This window comes from Dromaius novaehollandiae, chromosome 10 (assembly GCF_036370855.1).
Source record: "Dromaius novaehollandiae isolate bDroNov1 chromosome 10, bDroNov1.hap1, whole genome shotgun sequence".
Lineage (NCBI taxonomy): Eukaryota > Metazoa > Chordata > Aves > Casuariiformes > Dromaiidae > Dromaius > Dromaius novaehollandiae.
Window position 1 is genome coordinate 22,324,533 of NC_088107.1, and position 21,356 is coordinate 22,345,888.

At 45.9% G+C, this 21,356-nt stretch overlaps 1 long non-coding RNA gene across 1 annotated transcript in view; it reads left to right on the forward strand.

Annotated features, from left to right (window-relative positions):
* The window catches only part of LOC112988767 (uncharacterized), a 132,959-nt gene that overhangs the window by 39,529 nt on the left and 72,074 nt on the right, over positions 1–21,356 (forward strand). The window contains exon 2 of the long non-coding RNA XR_003260615.2: positions 12,770–12,944. This is a non-coding gene — a long non-coding RNA (uncharacterized LOC112988767). The remainder of the gene's footprint in view (positions 1–12,769; positions 12,945–21,356) is intronic.

The window sequence follows — 21,356 nt, forward strand, 5'->3', positions numbered from 1 at the left end:
GGAGCAGAGGGTATATGTGCCGCGAGGGAAGACGGAGGGTCTGGAGACGGAGTATTTGAAGTGGAGATCAGGCAGAGGGCAGCTTGGGATGTGGTGGAAGAAGGAGAAGCAGAAGCTGTCCTTGCAGTCAGGAAGTGAATGGCAAGGCTGATGGATCACTGCAAGTGCACTGCAGCCAGTGTGAGGGATGACCCTCAGTGATCAAGACTTAATATCGTCACTGGCTCTTTGGCATTCATTTCAGAGACTTTAGAGATCTCCTAATGATGGGAAAGTGCTTCATAGATCTCCTAGCGATAGGAAGCTTTGCAATGAGTTACCTACAGGCTCTCTTGGGGGTGGCTTCCAACTCTCTTCTGCCTTATTCTGGGGCTTCTCTGCTCTTCTTCCCTTCTTTCAGGGGCCTGTTCCCTCTTCATCCAGGCAATTTCAGCCTTCCTCCATGTCAAGTGACTGAGTTTCTTACTAGAATATTCTGCCCCAGCATGCACCAAGGCATCTTAAAAGTCCTCCCTGCTCCCAAACATTGAGCTCTGCTTAGCATATATGACATGTTGTCCTACTTTCAGTGCTGCACAGCTGGTTTATGCATGTTGGGGGCCCCTCTGTCACTGGAGATTAATGCTGCAAACAGAGATCAGCAGGCAGTTTGAGATAGGCCTTCAAGATGTCCTAGCCCATCATCCGTGTGTCTGATCTAATCTGTCAGTCAGAGTCTCCTTGGCAAGGGAGTGACAGCGTGAGCCAGGCTGCTTAGCCAGATGCTGTGGTATGTTTGGTGTTTCAGAGCTGTCAAGGTAAAAAAAAAAAAAAAAAAAAAAAAAAAAAAAAAAAAGAGATGCTCCAGCCTTCTGCAGCTCCCTTTGTTTTTGCAGCGTGGGGGTGAACCGTGTCTGAAGGGGATGGCGCGCAGCTCCACGTGCAGGGAAGGAGCAGGAGGGCTCTCTTCTCAGTGCCCCGGTCAGAGAAGCCCAGCACGTCGCCCGTGTCTAGTCCCAGTGCTGAGCAGCGCCCTTCGTTTTTGCAGAGCCACTCTCAGCACAGGCGTCTTGGCAGAGCCTGGTGGCTGCTGGTGCAGCTGTGGATGTGTTCTCTCTGCCGTGGCCTTGGGAGGTCTCCTTTTGCACATCCGTTGCTCTAGAATCACTGTGAGACTCCAGTCTTGTTTTCTTATCCTTTGGCATGATTCAGGAATTATTCTGCTGAGGTGATACGGCCTCAGTGGCATAAGACACAGGGAAGTGAGAGAACAGCCATACTCATGGTGGTCACAGAGATACTGTCCTCTAATTCTTCCACGTATTTTTCCTTGAAACGCTCAGACTCTGGAGCTGGATTAGTTTTGTCATATTGGGCAATGATGTGCAAATTTTACTGTACATCTGCACATCACTGAAGTTTAGAATCATCCCACCCAGGTTGGAGAAGGTAGCTGAGGCGCATGAGCTGCGAGCACAGTCGTGTGTGGTGGTGGTGGTGGTGGTGGTGGTGGTGGTGGTGGTGGAGGAATCGTAGTCAGGCAAAACGGTCGCTGCAGTGAGGAAGGGAGATAAATGAGCCCACCTAAGGCCACTTGCCTTCTAGACATGCCCTACTCTCTCTCACTGCTATAAAATGAGCTTGGGATGACTGTTCTTCTGTACTCTGGGTACTTAAGGTAATTGGGGTATATGTAGGTCTCTGACCCTAGATTAGAGCCATTTCTGAAATGTATTAAGAGGCGAATCATTCTAGACAAAGCAGAACGTCCCTGAATAAGCCTGCACTAAGCAAATCCCTTCTGAATATTGAGATTTGGCACACAATTCTGAAATATATTTTGATTTTCACTTATTTGGGGAGCTATGTGGGAGTTGGATCTATGTGCTAGCATGGCACCATGGCTCTGTGTTGTAGCTCTTGGTGCAGTGCGGGGACTAGCAGACACGATGGACAGACCCATGAGGTGCTGTGTACGTAGGGTAGAGAAGCCGGTGAAATTGTGAGTGCTTTGTTCACCTCAGCTACGTAAGAGCAACCACACTGTGTGGTGTCAGTGGTCCGGCTGGCCAGGTTTTGTCTCCTGCAGTGGCAAATAGTGGATACCTGAGGAAGAACGTAGGAACAGGGCAAGCCTGTAGTGATACCTCCTCAACATACTCTCTCTGCCTCCAGAGATTTATGGCTGTCCTGGACAAAAGTATTTTCTTTGTATTCAGTAGCTCTGGGTGGAGTTTTATCCCATGAATTTGTCCAGCCACTTTTTCAACTTCTGTAAATGTATAGCATCCAACATCCTGAAGCAAGGAGTTCCCCTGCTCAAAGCTTTTTCATGTCTAAAATATGAAACTTCCTGTTGGTTTTGATAGTAAAACTGACCTAATAAATCAGAGCTGGAATTCCCTGGGCAGATATCATTGACAGTCCTAAAAACTGAATGGATTTCTGTGGAGGTGTGAGTCAGCACAGTGTTGTCTGTAGCTTATAAATATGTATCAAGACTCCTGGCACAAGTATTTCTTTTTTAAAAAACCACAGGTTCCAGATTGTGTCTGCCAGTGCTCCAGGGCGGGGAGCTCCCTGAAGATGGTTCTGCAGACAGGCATTTCTTTAAATTAGCTGGGAAACAGTAGGGCTAGGAGAGAGAATTGGCTTCTTTCTCTCCTTCGCACCGGGTCACTGTTATATGCAGTAGTGCAATCGGAGATGCCTTTTACGTACGCTGGGGCAGGATGTGTTGGACAGCCGTCACTACCTGCGCGGTGCTGTAGTAATATTCCTGTAGAAAAACAGGCATGGTGTGTTTGACAAGCTCTCTTTGCCAGGCACTGCAGTGTGTGACACTTTTTGCTGGGAAGGGACACTCTGAATGGGAGAACCTTGTGCGAGACACCAGCAAGGGAGAGCACAGGTGTGGTGGAGCAGTTTGGTGGCTATGAGAAGTGCAAGAGATGGCAGCAGTGGAAACGGTTGCAAATAAAGGTCCTGCTGATACTACAGGAACATTCAGCAGTCTCATCACGCTCTCTGACCCAGAACACTAACGATCCAAGCTAAAAAGACTGTTTTACCTCTGGCAGAGGCGTAAGAGAGGTGCAGGATGAGGCAGCTATTCGTTTGGTCATCTTGGGAATAGGTTAAAGAGGCAAGAAATGACTGTGGTTCTGCTGTGCTTCAGTCACATGTGCAAACCATGCGACTCTTCTTTCAGAAGTAGTTGGGAGCAAGAGGCCTCCATCGGGGAGACAAGTCCAATTCAGGGTGGACGCAGATTGATGCCACTTAGTCAGAGCTGCACCTGCTTAGACCAGCCCTGAGCGTGGCTCAGGGCCAGACAGCACTTTGGTAATCAGATGGGAGATATGGAAGAAGTGAGTTTGATTAAAGCTGAGAGACAACATGTGGGGGAACAGTGGGAGGAACTACTCTGAGCCAGTGGAAGGGAAATCTACTGGAAAAAATGATAGGGAAGGATTTCTCTTATTTGAATGGATAAAGTAATAAGAACAGAAAAGCTCAAAGAAAGCTGCAGGTCTTTGGGGACATGATGGTTAAGGACAGCTGCAGGAGAACAGCCAAATTCTCCTGTCATCGTATTTCAGACCCACTATGGACAAGCATTGCAGCAGCTTTTGGAAAGAATGACAGAATACTAAAACCCAAAGACTATTCCTAGCAGTGTGCCCCTCTGCCTGGGGGGACAAGGAGAATAGATGAGGAGACTGATCCTGAGATGTGCAGGCAGCCTTCTGTTATATGCCAAAGGCCCTCCTGAACCAAGAGCTGAGGATTTGGCTCTGTGCTGGGAAGTGCGCTCTGCGGAAGGCTTGGTGCTGCGTTATCACTGCACTCAGGTCTCTGCGTCCTCTGGGAATCGTGATGGAAGTCCACAGCCTGCGGGTTCAAAGGGGATGGTGGCCTCTCGTGGGTGGTGAAGGCAGAGCTGACTGGGGACACTTCTGTGGTGTCCGTGCAGCAGGTCAGGCTCTGTGAGCATGAAGTCTCTGAACCGGTGAATTTGCTGCACCAACCCTGCCTCGCGCCATGTCAGGGCATGGAGAGAGGGGAGGGTGTGCTCGCGCTGGTGCATCTGTCACCCAGCACAGACAGCAGTTGGCAGCCGGAGCCTGCCCGCCGGAGAGGCTGCCCTCCCACGGCTCCAGAGCTGCCTGTGCCGTTTGCATGGGGTGGGGGATCTGCAGAGCATGGTGGGCTTCGCTGTGCACCGTGGCCTGTTTTCCTTTGGCTTCCCTGCAGAATCTCCTAAAAAAGAAAATGTTTGGGTTTTCTGTGTTGTTGTTTTGTTTTTTTGTTTGTCTGGTTTCGCCCCCCCCCCCCCCAAACAAGTTTGCTTGTCCTTTAAGTGAGGCCTGTTCCCTCTGGTTGCTGAGATGTATACAAAGGTTTTGGCCCAGGATGCGATGGAAGATGAGTGTGTGTGGGGGAGGAAACTCTCTCAATGAACTGAGAAAACAGTCGCATAACCTTCCTTTTACCCTCAGGACGCAGGTTGTGACTTGTTAATGCTATTAGACTTAGACAGGAGGAAATTGTGGTGGGGAGCCATAAACTGCATCAGAGCTTGGAGCAAACCATTTGAGACCTGATGTGATTGAGTCACTCTGAAGGGAGGTAAGTCTGTCACACAAACCCACTGCAGTGAGTACGAACAAACCCAGAACAGCTGGCTGTAGCATATGGAGCATCCAGAAGGGAACAAAGCTGAAAAAACTCCCTTTCCTCCACTCTTTGCTTATCCTGGCCCTGATTCAGGAGAGCACTGGGGACCATGCTCATCTTTAGGCCTATGCTTAGGTCCCAATGATGTCCATGATCTCGAGTTTTGATTTTACTATCAGCTTAATGAGTTTTCTGTTCCTGCCTGAGCGCTGTGGCAGTCAGCACAGCATCCCTTAATCGCAGGCCCAGGAGGCCTCTGGCCCGGTGCTGACCAGCACTGGCTCCGTACGCAGAGCTCAGGGGGGAACCCCACACGCAGGCTTTTACCCTCCTTGCTGGGCAGGAGCTGGGGCTGTAGTGAGTCATTGCGAGGAAGGAACGTGGGGTGGAGTTATCTTGTCATTCACAGTTGGCTACTGGGGCACTCCCTGGTCTGGTTTGTGTTTTCCCTTCCCTTAGAGTTGAAGGGTTTTGATTTTGAAATCAACCTGCTTCCCTCATCTGCCCACTACAGAAGTGGGAATAGCTGCCTGGGGAAACTCAGAGGTGGCAGGTCTGCTTGAGCCTTTGGAGAGAATCAGGTTCAACTTTCTTACTCTTTTCTGCTTTTCTTCCCTCTATATCAGGAGACACAGGGACAGAAGGACACTAGTGGATAGTTTTCTCCTGTTGCAACTATTGCTGCAGCAAAGCAGACCAGCAGCAGGAGTGTGGCATAAGCAATCCCACCCGTCATTTCTAGCTCTAATGCCAAAGAGTGGGTGATTATGAACTTCTCTTGTGCAGGGAGGCAGTGGTGGAATTGGGGAGCCTCTGCTGGAAACCAGTGAAAGGAGCAGAGGAATCCACAGAAAAGCTGCTTGCTTCTTGTTTAAGATCTCTGTGTGTGTGTATGTGCGTGTGTGCACGTGTGCACACATGCATGTAAGCTGTGTGTGTTTGGGTATTGCACTTGCCTCAGCATTTTTGGGTGGTACATGAAACAAATTTCCTAAGCAGTCTGCACCTCCTGCTGTGCAAAAGCTGGCCTGAGAGTTTGTTCGGTTAGTGAAATGCATCTTTGTGGTATCCTTTAAGCAACTGCCTTATTTTAGGTGAAAAATGTCTATCTGTGATTTTTGGGGGTCTTCCAATCTCCTGGCTTCTATGATATCCTAAATCTATTAGTTCTCCACCCATCCACAAAGTCTTACAGGAGAAACAGGAGAGACAAGACCTGAATTTCTATTTGAAAAAAAACAAGTAGGGATCAAAACGATCAAATAAAAGAATCAACAGCAACAAAAAAACTCAGCCCAAAGGTTTCAGGCTCTATTTTGTGTGCCATAAGAAAGGGTATAAAAGTACAAATGTGCTTTTTTCCCTCTGCACCTCCCTCGTAAATGGAGCGTGCCTAACCGTGCTCCGGCTTCCAGTGGATGGACTGGGATTGTAACCCTGGAGCAGCTTGTGAACACACTGGTAGCACTCACCGTCGTAGTCTGTGTTTGGAGAAGCAGCCTGAAATAAGTCAGAGCAGTTGTATCACTTGGCTATTTATAGATGATAAGTGCTGGGTTTGGGGATCCTGTGGCCCCTTGGTTGTGCTGTTCTTGAGTAAAGACTGAAAGATGCAAGGGGAAACGAAAAACCTAGAACAGGAAAGGATTTTTCAGCAGGTCTCAGCATTGGCATTACAGCATCTTTCCCAGCTCATAGGCAGAAGCGAAGCCTTGCTATTACCTGCTATTCTCAAAGGCGCATTTCAGCTGTATTCAAATAGCCATTCTGCACTGGGTTTTTTAATATGGTCTCCATAAGACTTGAATGTTAACATTAAAAAGATAATGAAAACAGGCAAACAGACAAATCGTGATGCCCAGTGCTCTGCTTCCTCATTGATAAGATGCAGGGGCAGGACCCCCCGTGAGATTTTGACTTTCCGTGCTGCTGATCATTTACATTTTCATTTACAAAAAGGAGAAAAAATGAGCTCCGTCACAGCACCCAAGCAGAATGGAAAGGGCAGGCCTGCATGCGTTCAGCATGACGCTGTGCTGTCAGACTGTGCAAGCAGGTAATAATGTGATTTCTTCTGTTACAGCCCTAAACCTGCCTTCCAGTGTGATCACAGAGCTCAAAAATATGTTTATATTTGGTAATATCCCTGTCCGGATCAGGCACAACTTTCTGCTCTGTACTTTTTTCCCTTTTGCAGTGTTTTTGGGGGTGGCAGAAGAAACTCTGTCCCTGTCAGTGCTGCTTGCGTTGTTGTTGTTAATGATTATCTGTATTACAGTAGTTACTAGAGGCCCAAGTGTTACAGATTCAGTGCGTGCAAGAAAGAGGCAATCTCTGCCTGAGGAGCTTAAGGTCTAAATAGGCAAGGCAGATAGTGGAAGTGTTATCAGTCTTATTTTTACAGAGAGCTTAAATGACCTGCCAAAGGTCACACAGAGCCTGTTGCAGAATCCTGACCGGAAGGCAGAATTCACAAGTTTCATTTAAGCATCTAAACCAGGTTCCTCGTTAAAGACAGGGTCTGTGAGATGCTATGTGCGTGTGACTCTGGGTGCAGTCCTGGGCCGAGGTATTAGATTTGCATGTGCCCTAATGGCACAAGCAGGACCCTGAGGAGCTTTGGGTGCCGTAATAAATGCATGCGTAGCAAACAGCAGCTACACGCTCACGCAGACACGGAATGCATGCTCATCCAGTGCTCACCTGCAATGCACATCTCTAACCAGGTAGTTCAAGGACAGATCTGTTGATGAGCTGGCAGAAGTCACTAGTGCTTTTATTTAAGGCTTCGCTACTTTTGACTATGTTACAAGAATATGTGCAATACTTGCAAAATATAAGGGATGGTGGTAAATATTTTTATGTGGGCATGAGGTACGGGATGTGTTCACAGGAATGTGGTTCTTCATGAGAAAGATGGACGCTAAAATTGGTGTTTACATAAGGTAATACATATGGTAATACTTTCCAGAAGGAAGTCTGCATGGGCATCTTTTGTGTAAGCCTAAAGCCTCAAGCTTGGGATTCCTGTTTAATGGAAAGAAGCAAGGTTCCAAGATGTGGAAGTATTTATCCATGCCTTAAATCCATGTATATTCAGGATACCAAAAATAGGGGAGCTATTTCTTGAGCAGAATATAACTAAACCTGTGCAAAGATCCCAAGTTGTCAAACGTTTTGGGCTGATGAAGAGTGCAATCCTGTGGCTGCTGTGCCTAGTTGCATGGACCTTGATGTCCAAAAGCAGGTAAACCAAGAACCCCCAGCTTCCTGTGACAGCCAACATTTTAAAGTGTTGCTACAAAATCTACACTTTAAAACAAAAAGATTGAGAGATACACAAGTCCATTTATGATGGGAAATAAGTGAGTGTTAAAGATTGCATCCACCAAGAGAAGGAGTTGTCCTCCAGAGCTTCCTTCTGCCAGAAGGATCTGTGAAGGACGGGAGAAAAATGACAATCCTTCCTCTAATTCCTTCCGCAAACTGAGAAGAGTTCCCTGGACTGTATCTCTGTCGTATCTCAGGACGTGGAAATGGCTTCTCTTGTGTTGACATTGTGTATGTAGAGTTCCTGAATCCTTGTTTGGCTGAAGGAACACCATATTTTTTTGACCGTCATTACTTGGAAACCAGATAGAGGTGGGATTCCAGTCTCACAGGGTTAGCACAGCCACCTTTCTTAGCTGACTGTTTTAAAGGACATTTTAAGAAACTACCATTTCCTTAGCACTTCTGGTCTACTTTTGCATTGCCCTGCAGTACAAAATTCAATTTTTAAAAAATTGAAGTGTCAATTTTTATTTAAAATATAATACTTATTAACAGTTTCAATGCATTTCAGTGTATCTTTGGTTTTTTTAATTAATTCATAAAACTCTTTACATGTACAATCGAAATCGCCTTTAACTTGAAACTCAGCCTTCACCAAGTCAGTATTTCTGCAATCTGTCCAGGCTTGTTTCTCAAGGAAGATGTTATTTCTATTGCTGTAAAGGGGGAGGAATGGACGTGATGTATACTGCAAGTGTTGGGAGCTTAGGATCCAGGATTTAAAAACAAACTGTGACCAGGGGTGAGTACAGGACTGCTGAATCCCACACACACGTGCACATTACCAAATCTCTCAATATACACTGTAGTCAGCATACAGCTCCACAAAGCTTTTTGACATATTTCAGCCTTTGAATAAAACTGATGGTTTCCTGAGAAGTCAAAGGCTTTTTCAGTGGCTGAACTGGATTAAGGCAGTTTAGTTAATAGAAATGTAAAGGCAGATATTTGAGAGCTAATGCATGTCACTGAATGCAATTCCTTTATGTTTTCTGGAAACAATGTGTTCATAGATTAAAGTTGCATTTATGGCCAAATAATTTGTCTTCAACTCCCTTTTGTAACTTACCTTTCAATTAATGTGTTTTACCATTGTTTTAATTTTAAAACTCTATCATTAAAAAGCTTTTAGCACACTCTGAAAGGACCATAAGTGGCAGAGAGTCCTGAAATTGCCTCCCCATGTTCGTTAGCCTGAAAGAGCTTAGAAATTGCTACTGAACAATCCAGTCCTCCCTGTCACCCTGCACAGAAGTCACTCCAATAGTTTAAGAACATTTTAAAAACTCTTTTCAAATCTAGTGTATAGAAATACCCTGTGGGAATGCTGAAACACTTTTGCAGATGATGCAGAATGATTTGAAACTTTGTAATTCAGCCTTCTTGATCAAAGGATGAAATATCCATAGTATATTTGCTGTATGATATATTCTTATATTCCATAGGCTTTGGAAAATACAACTCCATATACAAGTGAATGTGAACATTACCAATTACAAGTGCAGATACTTCGCCAATATTTAAATCATTTCATTACAGTAAATCTCGAGCTTCTAAAAGTATTCCAAACGAGAATTTGGGTGCTGCTTTCAAAGACATCAAGAAGACAATGGGTTTTTCCCTTTTCAGCTTTGTAGTTATAAATGATTATTGGACATATTTTGATACTTCCGAAGTTTGTAGCATCAGACTCCACAAAGAAAAATGCCCTTTTCAATCATGTCTTTATTTCCTCTACTAAAAGAGAAGTTAATATATTTTTGCAAATAAACAAGGATTTTGCCCTACTAAGATGCAGCATTTTAGCTATGGGCGAATCTTGGGGAAACAACATTATTTAATCTGCTGTTGAATTCAAGAGATCTCTGCGAATAACTCTGAATAGTGCTGTCGTATGCCTTTGTGGTTGCACAGAAGCCACTTTGCTACTTTCAGTATACCTTAACCGATAATTGTTTTCAGAAATGTTGTTCTTAGAAGCTATTCTGTAATAGCCTTTATGATCTGTGCTGTCTTACATCTGACAGTCTGTCATGAGCAACTGGGAAACTTCTGCATAGCCTGTTGTGAGTCTTAGGAAAGTTATAGCTACCTTTAATCATCCGTGCAAAATCATTTCTCCATTCATTTTGGAAAATATAAAATCTCTCTTTCCAGGAGATGTATTTTGAGTTATTGCTAAAAATGATGCCATTGCCATCAGGGTTGTTACCTGACCAAGAAAAAGAAGGTAAATAATTTTTAAACTTGTTTTTGATTACATATCTCTGTTTACTCAGTATCATGCTAGGTAGAGGGCCAGTAACCCCCAGATACTGGGAATCACAGAAGAGGAATTTAGGCTGTGATACATACAAGGAATAAAACAATCTTTAGAAATCAACAGGTTGAGGAAAATATGGTAATTTAGGTGAAATTCTCTTTCAAGAATTGCTGTAGTCTGTTCACTTACCTTTTGGATCCCAGTGACAGTTGAGGTCATTTCTGTATGAAGTTTATATAAAGAAAGTTAGGGTCCGTTGGTCTGGAAGATGCCGTATAAATCTGGGCTGCTGCTATTTGATCACTCGCACAACACTTGCTCTCCGATAATGCAAGGGTCTGGGGAAGTGAAGCAGCCTTGCCAAGCGGGAAACGGCTATCTGAAGCACCTCTTGGTCCAGTCCAGTCTTCCCTTGCGCTCACTGAATTCCTCAGTTCTCAGCTGTAGCTGCACCATAGGATCAGGAGGAGAATCCGTGCTTGCTTTTGAGGCAGCCTTCCATCTCTGTTGTCCTCCAAAGGTCTTGTCCACTTCTTGCCCTAAACTGCAAGGGTGTTTCTGGTTTTAGTTTGCTGGCAGCTCTCCTCTTGCCACCCCACCCCTGAGGGGCCGGGGGTGTCCCCCATCCATGGGCCACTGCGCCCAGGCGAACACGGCAGAGTGCTTCTGGGGTAGCCTCTGCTTAGCGAGCCGAAGGGCCTATGAGAAAGATCTGCTACCACATTTCAAACTCCTATTTTGCACATGGTAGTGTTTGCAATAAAATGAAATAATACTCATACGTGATGGGTGTTTGCTATTCATATTACCTTAATAAACTCTCCAGAACTGTTCTTCCTTGCCTGTCATTCCCTTAATTGGGTTACAAAACCAGGATCAGAGCTTTGGGGTAATATCAAGCAAAGCCACCTCTGAGGTTCTCGTTTCTGGTCGGCAGTTTGGTGCAAGCTTAGTACAACATTTACAAAGGATTTTCTTTTTCTCATTAGAGAGGTGTGGATAATTTTTATCAAAAGTTTAGGTTTGTTCAGGCTGAACTCTCCACTGAAGCAAGGTTTAATCAGCAGTTGCATTAGTCAGTGTTCCCTTGCAGTAGTTTCTTTGACTCTGTTGTCGTTCTCATGATAAATGAATGAAAAAAGGATGTCTTCTAAAAGAAGGGTGCAAGGCTACCCTTTGCATTGGGATTAGCTGGAGGGTGTGAAAATGTGGCCAGTGTTGGCTTCTGCGTGTGTGTGGGGGAAATGTCTCTACTATATATAACTTATTGTACTATATTATGTTTTTATTCTACTAAAAATGGATAAAATGTGGAACAGAGCTGATACTGAATTGTTTTGTAATGCAAGCAAAACATGTATATTTCTGGGTGTGTCATTATTAAAAAAAAATTACTGAAAATGTAACAAAGAGTAAAGAGTAGGCAAAGTAAAAGGTAGCCTGAGAGCTCTTAGACTTCAGAAATCTCCCAAGGGAAACAGCTGAAACCCGCTTTTTTACATATAGAGTGAACAGGAACTACCGGTAAAAATGCAGAATTGGTTTTCATTAAGTCATTTATAGCTTAAACATGTTTTGGAAAAGAACCAATCACTCAAACACATCTGAGTAAGAAGTATTGTTAAAGGTATATGCCAATAGTTTGCCAGTAGTTCTCTCTCCGGGTTGTAAGTCAGGCTTCTGCGGGGTTTTGTTGGTTTGTTTTGTGGAGGTGCCAGAAACCTGCAGCTTCCACTGAATTCAGTGGGTCTGGAAGGAGGTTCCTGGTGAGCAGGAAAAGGAGAACAAGGTTGGTTGAATCTTCCTCCATCCAGGCCTTGCCCAAGGCGCTGGTTGCGGTGTGCGTAGGTGTTGGTCACATTTCTGGGCTCTTGGCAGTGTTTAAAATGACGCCCAGACTCTGGTCCCTCACCCTCACAAGTACTATGAGTTAACCAAACTCATCTCGGAACAGAAAGGTGATAAACAACCCAAACCTCCTCTGAATTACGGGCCAGTCCCAATGAAAAGCAGGCCATGCAAACGCCTCCCCGTGCAGGGGCCGGCTAGCGCGCGCCCACTGGAATGTTAACAGGGAAAGGGAGGATGATTTTCTTGCTGATGAAATGCTGCTTTGCTCAAGGGACCATATTATTGCTGTTATTTATTATTTATGTACTGCCGAAGGTGTGCATGGTGCTTTATAGCCCAATAAAAAAATGACTGGTGTCCGTTCCCTCAGGATGTTGCACCACTGCTGAAGCATTGCGAAGGGGCAAGTTGAAGGAGCTGGTTCTCCCTCCCGGACGATGCGGAGGTCGGTTGCAGTTGCAGTGCCGTCTGCAGACTGCAAGGCGGGCTTGGCTGGGTGTGAGGGTAGCTTTGTCACCATTTTGCACAAATGTCTACTGATAGTGTTTGCAAGGCCATCCACCCTGCTTGATATGCATTTGGTGTCTGTCAGCAGTGCAAATGAGCGAACAATAAAAGTGCCGCTGTCACAGCCCCATTTTTTTTTTATTATTATTTTTACAGATTCCCAGCCATCTGCTGCCTCACCAGCTGCTCACAATGCGGTGCAAAACTTATCTCAATTCAGGAACTCAGCCTCTCAGCGAGGGCGGCGGAGATGGGGTTGAAGGACCATAACTGACCTCATGCGCCCTGTCCACAGAACATGGGCTCAGAGCAGGTGTCAAACTCCGGAGAGGTAGGGAGCAGAGAGAGCAGAGGGGTGGAAGGAGTGAAGTTCAAGCGTGGTGCCAGTCTCCTGTTTTCCGTGTGTGGGAAGCTGGCGTAGAGATGTGCTGGCCCGGAAAGTGGTGGGAGGGTGGTTGTAGGCGTGAGAGGGCTAACAGGAGATGGCCCAGCCAGGGATTTCACTCCTCTTTCAGCCAGCACTAGACCACCAGAAATTAAGATAAGATGTTCCCCTGAGGGAGTGGAGGCTGCAGGGGGTTCACAAATCTCTGCCTGCTGTACTGCAGGCAGCCCTTTGCCATGAGGTCCTTTTTGCTGTGGAAAGGGGAAAAAGCTTGATAGCAACATAACTGAGGGCAGCCAAGAGGAAGCAGCAAGTTCTGCCCTAGGGAAGCAGAAGGTAGGGAAATAGAGACACCCAACGACTGGAGGTTTTGGGGACTAGAGGGCCCAAGAAATCCTACAGCCAAAGAGTTATATATATGTCTTTCTTACTGTCTTCGGTGCACCTAGCTGAACACTCCCTAAGTTCATTAAATCTCATTTTTGTAATTCCCTTGGGATCAGGACAGCTGCCCTGAATGCTCTTTAAACCTACTTTCCACTCCCTCCCACACCTGCTCTCCAGGAAGGACGGTGATGCTGGAAGAGGCAAGGGAAGAAAATGCAGGTTGGCCACGTGAGGCGAGAGGGAGTGACCGTGTTCCCTCACCCGTTTCCAGAGATCTCCTTTGCTTTGCACGTGCCTCTTCAAACCACTCAAAGCACCCTCCTCTCTCCTCGCGCTTCTATGCATTTTCCAATTAAATTTCCTCCACAAGAAGGAGAGAGGCACTCTGAATCCATTAGCATTAGTAATTATGCAAACGCTTCAGGGAGTTGACTGCCCATCATTACACATAATTAATGTTTCTGGTTATGAATGGAGGGTTTGTTACTTTTTTCCCCTTTTTGTGCTAGTATAGGGCGGGCTAGAGGTGCAGGGGGGTGATGTTACTGTATTTAATTTGCATAATCAGGAGCCCTGATTGGGTATGCATGAGGGTAGGGGCGGGGGGACCTTCTCCAGTGCGTGCTCGATTAAGCTGGCGGGAACTCTCAGGAGGGAGATGCGGAATGTAAAGTAAGGATGAGCGCAGCACACAGTGACTGCAGGCAGGGAGAAACTCGGCTTTAGGTAGCACGATCAGGACAAACCAGGAAAGGAGGTGGCTTTGGGCTGCTATGGCTATACACAGGTGTCCTACGCTTGGACATGCTTATCCCATCGTTTTACTTTACTTGCCTGCTAGAAATGACATAGAGCACAGGATGGGGTTTCTGCAGACAGATTACATTCTTGGCTCTTCCCTTGGGCCACACATCCAGGCTAGACTTTGCAGCCTTCAAGGTGTGCTCACACCATGTAGTACAGAGCTGGAAGGAGAGACCTCAGCCAGCACTGGGAGAACTGGCTTGAGACTGGCAGCAGGACTCAGCATAATGCTTGTCTTGTGCCCCATTTCTCAAAGCTGAGCACCGAGATCTGGATTTGAGTATCTAAGTAGGCAAGCTGATTCTCAGAGGGGCTCTGTGTTACTTTTAGCAGGAGCTGTGGGTGCTCAGTAGTTTTGGAAAGCAGAGGTCTTGTGCGGGGTGTGCATCTGGATGGACTTGGCTGCCATTTACCAGCACTCGGGACAGACAGTGAAGCTGTAAAGCTTTAGCTCAGGGCTGCACCTCTAAAAAGGAAGAGTCAGACTTTACCTCCTGTGTCAAACATTACTAAAGCCCGGGGCGGCAAGTTGCCTATGCATGTTCTAGCTACAGTGTGTACCGTGGGAAACCTCCCTGGAAATCTCCTCGCTTCCTGGTACAGGACATGTGGAAAAAATGCTTCCTGTCCACAGCAAAACCTTTCTTCCTTCATATTCCTCCCATTCCTTGGTCACTCTCTTCACACTTTTTGTTTCTTGCTTTCCTCTTTCAGTTTTGTTCATCTGGGACTCCATTTCTCCTTGGTCTCATCTCAAGTAGCCTGCCTTGTGTCTTTTCCCACAGTCCCTCAATGTAGGCAATCTTTCACTGGCCTCCAAGTTTTCTTTTTTTCTAAGTCACAACTGCTGTGATGTCCCACTCTTCCCTGGAAGGTACCTAACCCTTGTCTTTTGTATTTTAGCTGATAAAGGACTTGTGGAAACAGATATCTGGTGAAGGGGATTTAGAGAGGGGAAAAAGATCCTGGAGACAGTATGTGCTGGAGTTCTGTTCAATGGGATAGTGCCCTGAGAGGGCTCGGAAGGTCCCAAGCAAAGGAGAGCACAGAGACTCTCAAGATCGAGGGACATGGACCTGAAGGTACCATGGAGATGAGGAAAGCATCCAAGCGGCATAGATCAGATTGCCTGAAGACTGTCTCATTCAAAAGAAGAATGAGGGGCAGGCTTGGGGAGAAATTACTTAGAGTGCGGTGCTGGAGGTCTCATGCCGTCTGGAGTATTGCGGCCTACTGCTCTGTGGCTGGCATTATTTTTTCTCTGACTGTAGTCCACTGCTTGGAGCACAGACACTAGAAATTAGGTGGAGGTCCCTGCTGCCATTTCCCTGTTTGGTCAGAACAGGCAGGGTGTAGGTTGTCCCTGGCGGTGCAGGGACCCTCACATGCAGTGGCTCAGCAGATGTTTCCAGAGTAGGCAGGGAGAAAATTGGCTTCGTTTCCCAGCCTCTTATCCCCAGAGATAGAAACAAGATCCCTTGTAGAAACATGGAACAGATTTCCATCACAGATTCCAGTAACCCTTAGGAGAGGTGGGGAGGAGCAAGTATATAAAAGAAAAAGAAAAAATTGTATGTGTGTGTTTGGGTTTAAAGCAGAAGAAAAGTGAGGAGAACTTGAAATTCATTACATTCCTTTTGAAAAAAGCCTCAGCCTCTTTATAGTGGGGAATTATGAGAAGACTGATTTTGCACTAAAGATTGGCTTTTGGTACAAAGAAGTTGAGGCGATACTGGATTCTGTTCTTGTCAAGGTTTTGTTTTCTCTGACTGGAAGGTGCTTTGGAGATTTGTAGTTCTGAGATTCATGTTGTTCAATATTTTGTGAAGCATTTGTACACTTGGTCCGCTGCTACAGGAAACCACTGGGGAAGACTTTCAGTAAGCAGAAGCATCTGTAAAATCTCTAATGTACACAAAACCAGAAAGATCTGATTTCCATAGACCAAATACTTTTCTTAAGGATAGGAGAGGTCCCAGCATTGATCAGGAAGGTGATCTCTGCAGGGCTGGGTGAAATCTCAGAGGAAGCTTGCTAGGAGTAGAGTGGAAGTCTCAGGGATTTGTGTGATGAATAACAGGTATAAAATCATGACAGCAAGTGAAGGTGCTTCTCTATGGGGTAGGGAGGGAGCTTTTGGCTGTGAAATAGGAAGGTGTAAATAGCTCTGCTCTGTTCTCAGTTTCTGTGCCGTTCAGCTCACAACACAGTGTGCCACCAAGCACCAGGACAGCAGTGAGAGACGGCCTTACTGACTAGGGGAAGGAATAGTTGTCTGTGGAGTAATTGCATGTGGAAAACAAGGTGAACCCATCTCTTGAGATGATCCATTGGCCCAGGCCTGAGATGTCGTTTCCTGAGATCAAAGCAAAGGAAGAAGAAAACAGTTGTCAAAGCAGAAGGAGAAAGACTGATGAGAAGAGGGACAGCCAGGAGTCAAACTAAGAGGAGGAAGAGGAGGGCGAATTGACTGATGACACCTCAATTGCATGTCATGTCTCAGCACCCAGGAGGGTGCTGGATGTGAACATAATGTAACTATGGTCCAGCAGGACCTTGAGCTGCTGAATACAGAGTTTCCAGTACACACCTGACCTCCTATAGCATATCAGCTTCCTATAGCAGCCTGCTCTAGTATCCGCTGAAGTGAAGGAATTTACTTCAAGATGTCACAGCACAGTTCTGTGGGAAGAGGCAAAGAACAAGGTCCCCTCTGAGCTGTGCTCTGTAGCAGCTCCATGAAGTTCACATCACTGGCTTGTGTGCTCATGGCTTTTTCGGTCTTTCCCTTTCTTTTTGGGGGGTGGATGGGTGGAGAGGAGGGGTCAGGTTGTGTGTGCAGCAAGGACAAACACAGCAGCACACACATGGGTGCATGCACACACACAGTGCATGCGTACACAGACACTTGAGATCGCTGAAGGCACAAGTTAAATCCCACATCAAAGCAGAGAGCTATCAGAGCAGTGTTGTTCAAAGGCTCCAGCTTCCTTCCTGGGAAAGACAGATTGTCACTTTGATTAAGAGATTCTAACAAGAGAGAAAAAAAGAAAGGGAATGAAAGAAGGGAGAAGAGAAAAGAGAGTTTTCATTTATACATTTTCTTCCCTTTGGCCATCCAAATAAGGTTTTGGTTTGAAGAAAAAAAAATCCCAGTTTAAAATAAGTTTAATGTAACAATGAATTATTTAAGGGAGAAGAAAACACAAGCTGCTGCTTAAAAAAAATAAAAAAGCTATTATTGAAATGTCAGAACAAATACCCAGCTTGATCTGCATTAATATGATAAATACTAATATATTCATTTCCCCTGGTGCTTCGGGGCTTGCAGAGGTACATCTGCAGTGCGTTGCTTATGGTAATCAGGTCACAGCTTCGAAGGGAGACATGCAAGGTATTCTGGGTGATGTTGTGCAGGCTGCTGTTAGAGGCCTTATAGATCATCATGCAGAGCTGAGGGGAGCTGGTCAAGGGTCTTCTGGAAGGTCTCTGATTGCTGAAGGAAATTGAAAACCTGGTCTTAATCTTTGGTGAGCCAACAGTCATGGGACAGCACTGCTATCTGGCTGTCAGTTTCAAAGTTGCCATTTTCCTGTAGATGATTTAGTAAGGAGAGAGGGAAAGAGAAAACGAGATGGAGAAAGCAAATGAGCTTCCCACCTTCCATCCCCACAGCCTAATTCCCTGCATATCACTGTGGTTTGGGAAGGTGATCTGTAGAAGGCAGCTGCAAGTCAACCACTATGTCAGTTTTTACTTCTGGAGTCTTAAAGTAAAGTTTTCAGGAGCAATTTAGAAGAGCTGCTGGCTCGAAGCTTCAGGAGCATCTCTGTATTTTCAGAATCTAACAGTTTTGGAACTGTGAGTAGGGTGTTTTTGGTAGGAACAAACATTGACTTTTACTAGGCCTCATCTCTGCCTACTCCCATCCTTGGTGTCTGTTGCACAGTAAGTTCTGTTGCCAGGGAGCTGTAACGTGCATCAAGTTTGCCAGCTTCACCACCACCTGTGCCTTTGAAAGACTAACCTGGAGACCACACCGCTTACAGATTGCATTTCTTGTCTAAAGCCAGGAACTAGATTTCGATGACCTTGATGCAGCTGGATGTTGACAGAACATCCACAACAGTTCAGAATAAGAGAGCTTACCTGCGAATGATACGGTGTGGAAACTGTTTTTCCTAATTTTACAGCTGATAGTTGAATGGCAGATTGGGAGTTTGGGTCAAAGTTTTGATGCAAATAAGTTGCGTTGGACTTCTGGTTGGTAGAAGGAGATGAAGACAGTGGAACAGAAATGCAGAGTGCAGGTATTAGATGAGAAGACTGCATTAGAAAGAGAGAAACTCAGAGAGAAACAGGGAGTGGAGGAGAGGTGGGAAATGTGTTTGGAAGGAGGTGGAAGAACACAGTGACCTAACGTGAACCTATCAAAATGGCAAGATGTTTTGAGTCAGAGTCAGGGGACATTCAGATTGGTTTTTGACCTTCGTGGTCAAGTGTTCTCGCTGAGTATTTCAGCTGAAATAGCTCAAATATACTTAGTTAATACATTGCTAACCTACCCCAAATTCCTTTCCTGGTAAAACTCTTGTTTGGCGCTCTTCCTAACAGTGGACAACTGGATTGTAGGCTGAAGCATGACTCTCTGAGTTTGCCAAGTGCCCATCTCAGGCAAGGTTTTATTGCATCTAAGGCAATTCAGCTGATCAGAGGGAACTTCCAGGCAGATAAAAGAAGTGCGCTTAAAGCATAGATAATGCTAGTTAGAGATCTCCAGAAGCTATGCCTGGGAGTCTGTTGGATAGACTGGAATCACTTGAGAAGTTTTTCTTTTGTGTGTGTGTTCCTCCGTGAAATGTTCTAGTTTCCAAGGAGTGCTGATGTGCTTTTCCAGTAGATTTTACTCACGAATACATAGTTTTAGTTCATCTGCTTCTGTCCCTCTTTCCCTCCATTGCCTATATTTGAATGTTTAATGCTGGCTTTTGGGCACAAGCGTGCTATGCCCAAGCTATGAACCTCAATTAAAGGATGCATACGCTTTATTATTTTTGCCATTACTATATTTTCTGGAAAGACTCCACAGTGTCTGTAGTTTCCTGGAAACCCCAGTGACAGCCCCTAGATCTGGACTTCAGAAGGCAAACTCTCCCAGTGGCCTTTTTCAATCCATTCAGTGGGAAAATGTGATTACTTCTTATTTATTGAAGTTAAGTATTCCTGCTTGTAGCCACCATGGCATTAAAGTAAAATGTTCAGCGTTTAGCACGATGAATGCAGAGACACGAGGCTAAATGCAGTGCATAAAATCTTTATGGGGCTGTAAACAGGCTCCCAGAATATTTTCAACTGCTTTGCTGTGAGTCAAGCTGGGGTCCCCCCTCTGCCAGGCAGCCTGCCCTGGTTGTCCTTGAGGATCAGATCAGACCATGTCGACTGCCTAGGCCTTCGGGGGTAGAGGGGAGCCGGGGAACGGAAAATGAGATGGGACCTGCTTACCGGCGGGTATTGCTTGTGCCAGCATGGGCCTTGGCCACACTTGATGGCTGTTGCAGCTTAAATGCAGGTCTGGGGGGTAAACAGACAATGCTGCTATAGGCTGTGATTGCTTTAAAGCAGCTTTCTTCAGTATCAGCCTCAGATAAACAGCGCTCAAGAGAAAATCAGTTCAGAGTGAGTTTTGTCAGCTTCAGAAGAGATTCATTCCTAGTGTTGTCAGTCACGGGAGACTGATGGCTGAGATCGCTGAGGAAAGCAAGGCCTGTAGGCATTAAAACAGACACTGTTTCTGGAGCTCTGGGTTTAAAGACAAGATTAAATCTGGAAAGTGGATTTGTATAAACTCTGTCCCCCCCATCCATCCATTTTCTCGCTCCGAAGGCCAGGCTCCCGTGGGCATGCTTAGCTTCCTGCACTCTGTCTGCGTTCATCGGCTTTCTGACCAGCACCAAAATATACTTTGTACCTCCTGCTTGCGCGGGACACCAAGTGCAGCACTGAACATGAGAGCTGGATTCTTAGTTGGCCTTGTTCTCTGCCAGTGGGGCTGTGGCTAGACTGTGTCCTCCCTCGTCGATGGATGCAGAAAAACCCTCAGCAAAAGGACCATCTGCTGCCCTTGAGGAGAGCCTCTGGGGTCCCAGGGAGGCCGCTGCAGCATTTACACAGCTCAGCAGCTCCTCGGTGCAGAAACGAAACTAATGCCGTGTGGCGTTGTGCCACGGATGAAAGAAAACCAGTTGTGCTGCTCCAGGTGACTGCCTGCCTAACACATTTACTTGCAGTATCCCATGCCATCGTTACACGTCTCTTTGAGTTCCAGGTATGGTCCAAGCTCAGACCCAAGCTCTGTATGTCTTAATTGCTTTAATAAAAGGCTGGGGAAAGCATTTAAGCAGCCTCCTGAGAAGCGCTGGAACAGCATCATTCCCACAAAGTAAAGCCAAAGGCCACGGTTCCATGTTGCATGGCACAGAGCATCAGTGCTGATGTTTGTGCTGCAGGGAGGTTAGCACAGCACTGACCGACCTTCCGAAGTCCTTTTCTGCCATGCATTAGGCTCAATGACAAGCCTGAGATAGTTTCTCCCAGGGGCTGATCTTCTTTTTGATTGTTCCAAAATTGTGTCCTGAATTTTGGAGTGGCACATCCCTAGGAAGTTAGCATTTTGCAAGCCTTGCTCTTGGTAGAGACTTAATGTGCCTGTTGGGAACACCCCTGCCTATCTGCAATAAAGTGATTAGGACAGCTTTACATCTTTGCCCTCCCTTGGTTGCTTTGGATGCTTCATTGCTACAAAGGTTCCTGTCCCACATCCATGCCTCCTCCCTCCTCCCCCCTCCCCTGCCACCTCCTCTTCCATTCAGTAAGTGTCTCTTGTTTCTAACATATGGTCGGAGCATATTCTCAGCAACGCCGACACTTCTGCTTCTTCACTTCAGCAGCCGCAATAACTGTTGAATGGGAAATCTGTCGTTTAACTCAGCCGTTTGCAGTCGCTGAAGAGAAGTAATTACAGTGGCCTTAATTGGCTGACTGCAGAGCCACTGCCCAAGTAGTAATAAATAGTGCATGCTTAGGAGCCGGATGAGATGTAACCGTCCCAGGTTCCTCCTCCTCTTCTTCCAGCAGGCCTGAATCCAGCCCTCTGAGGAGGCTAACAAG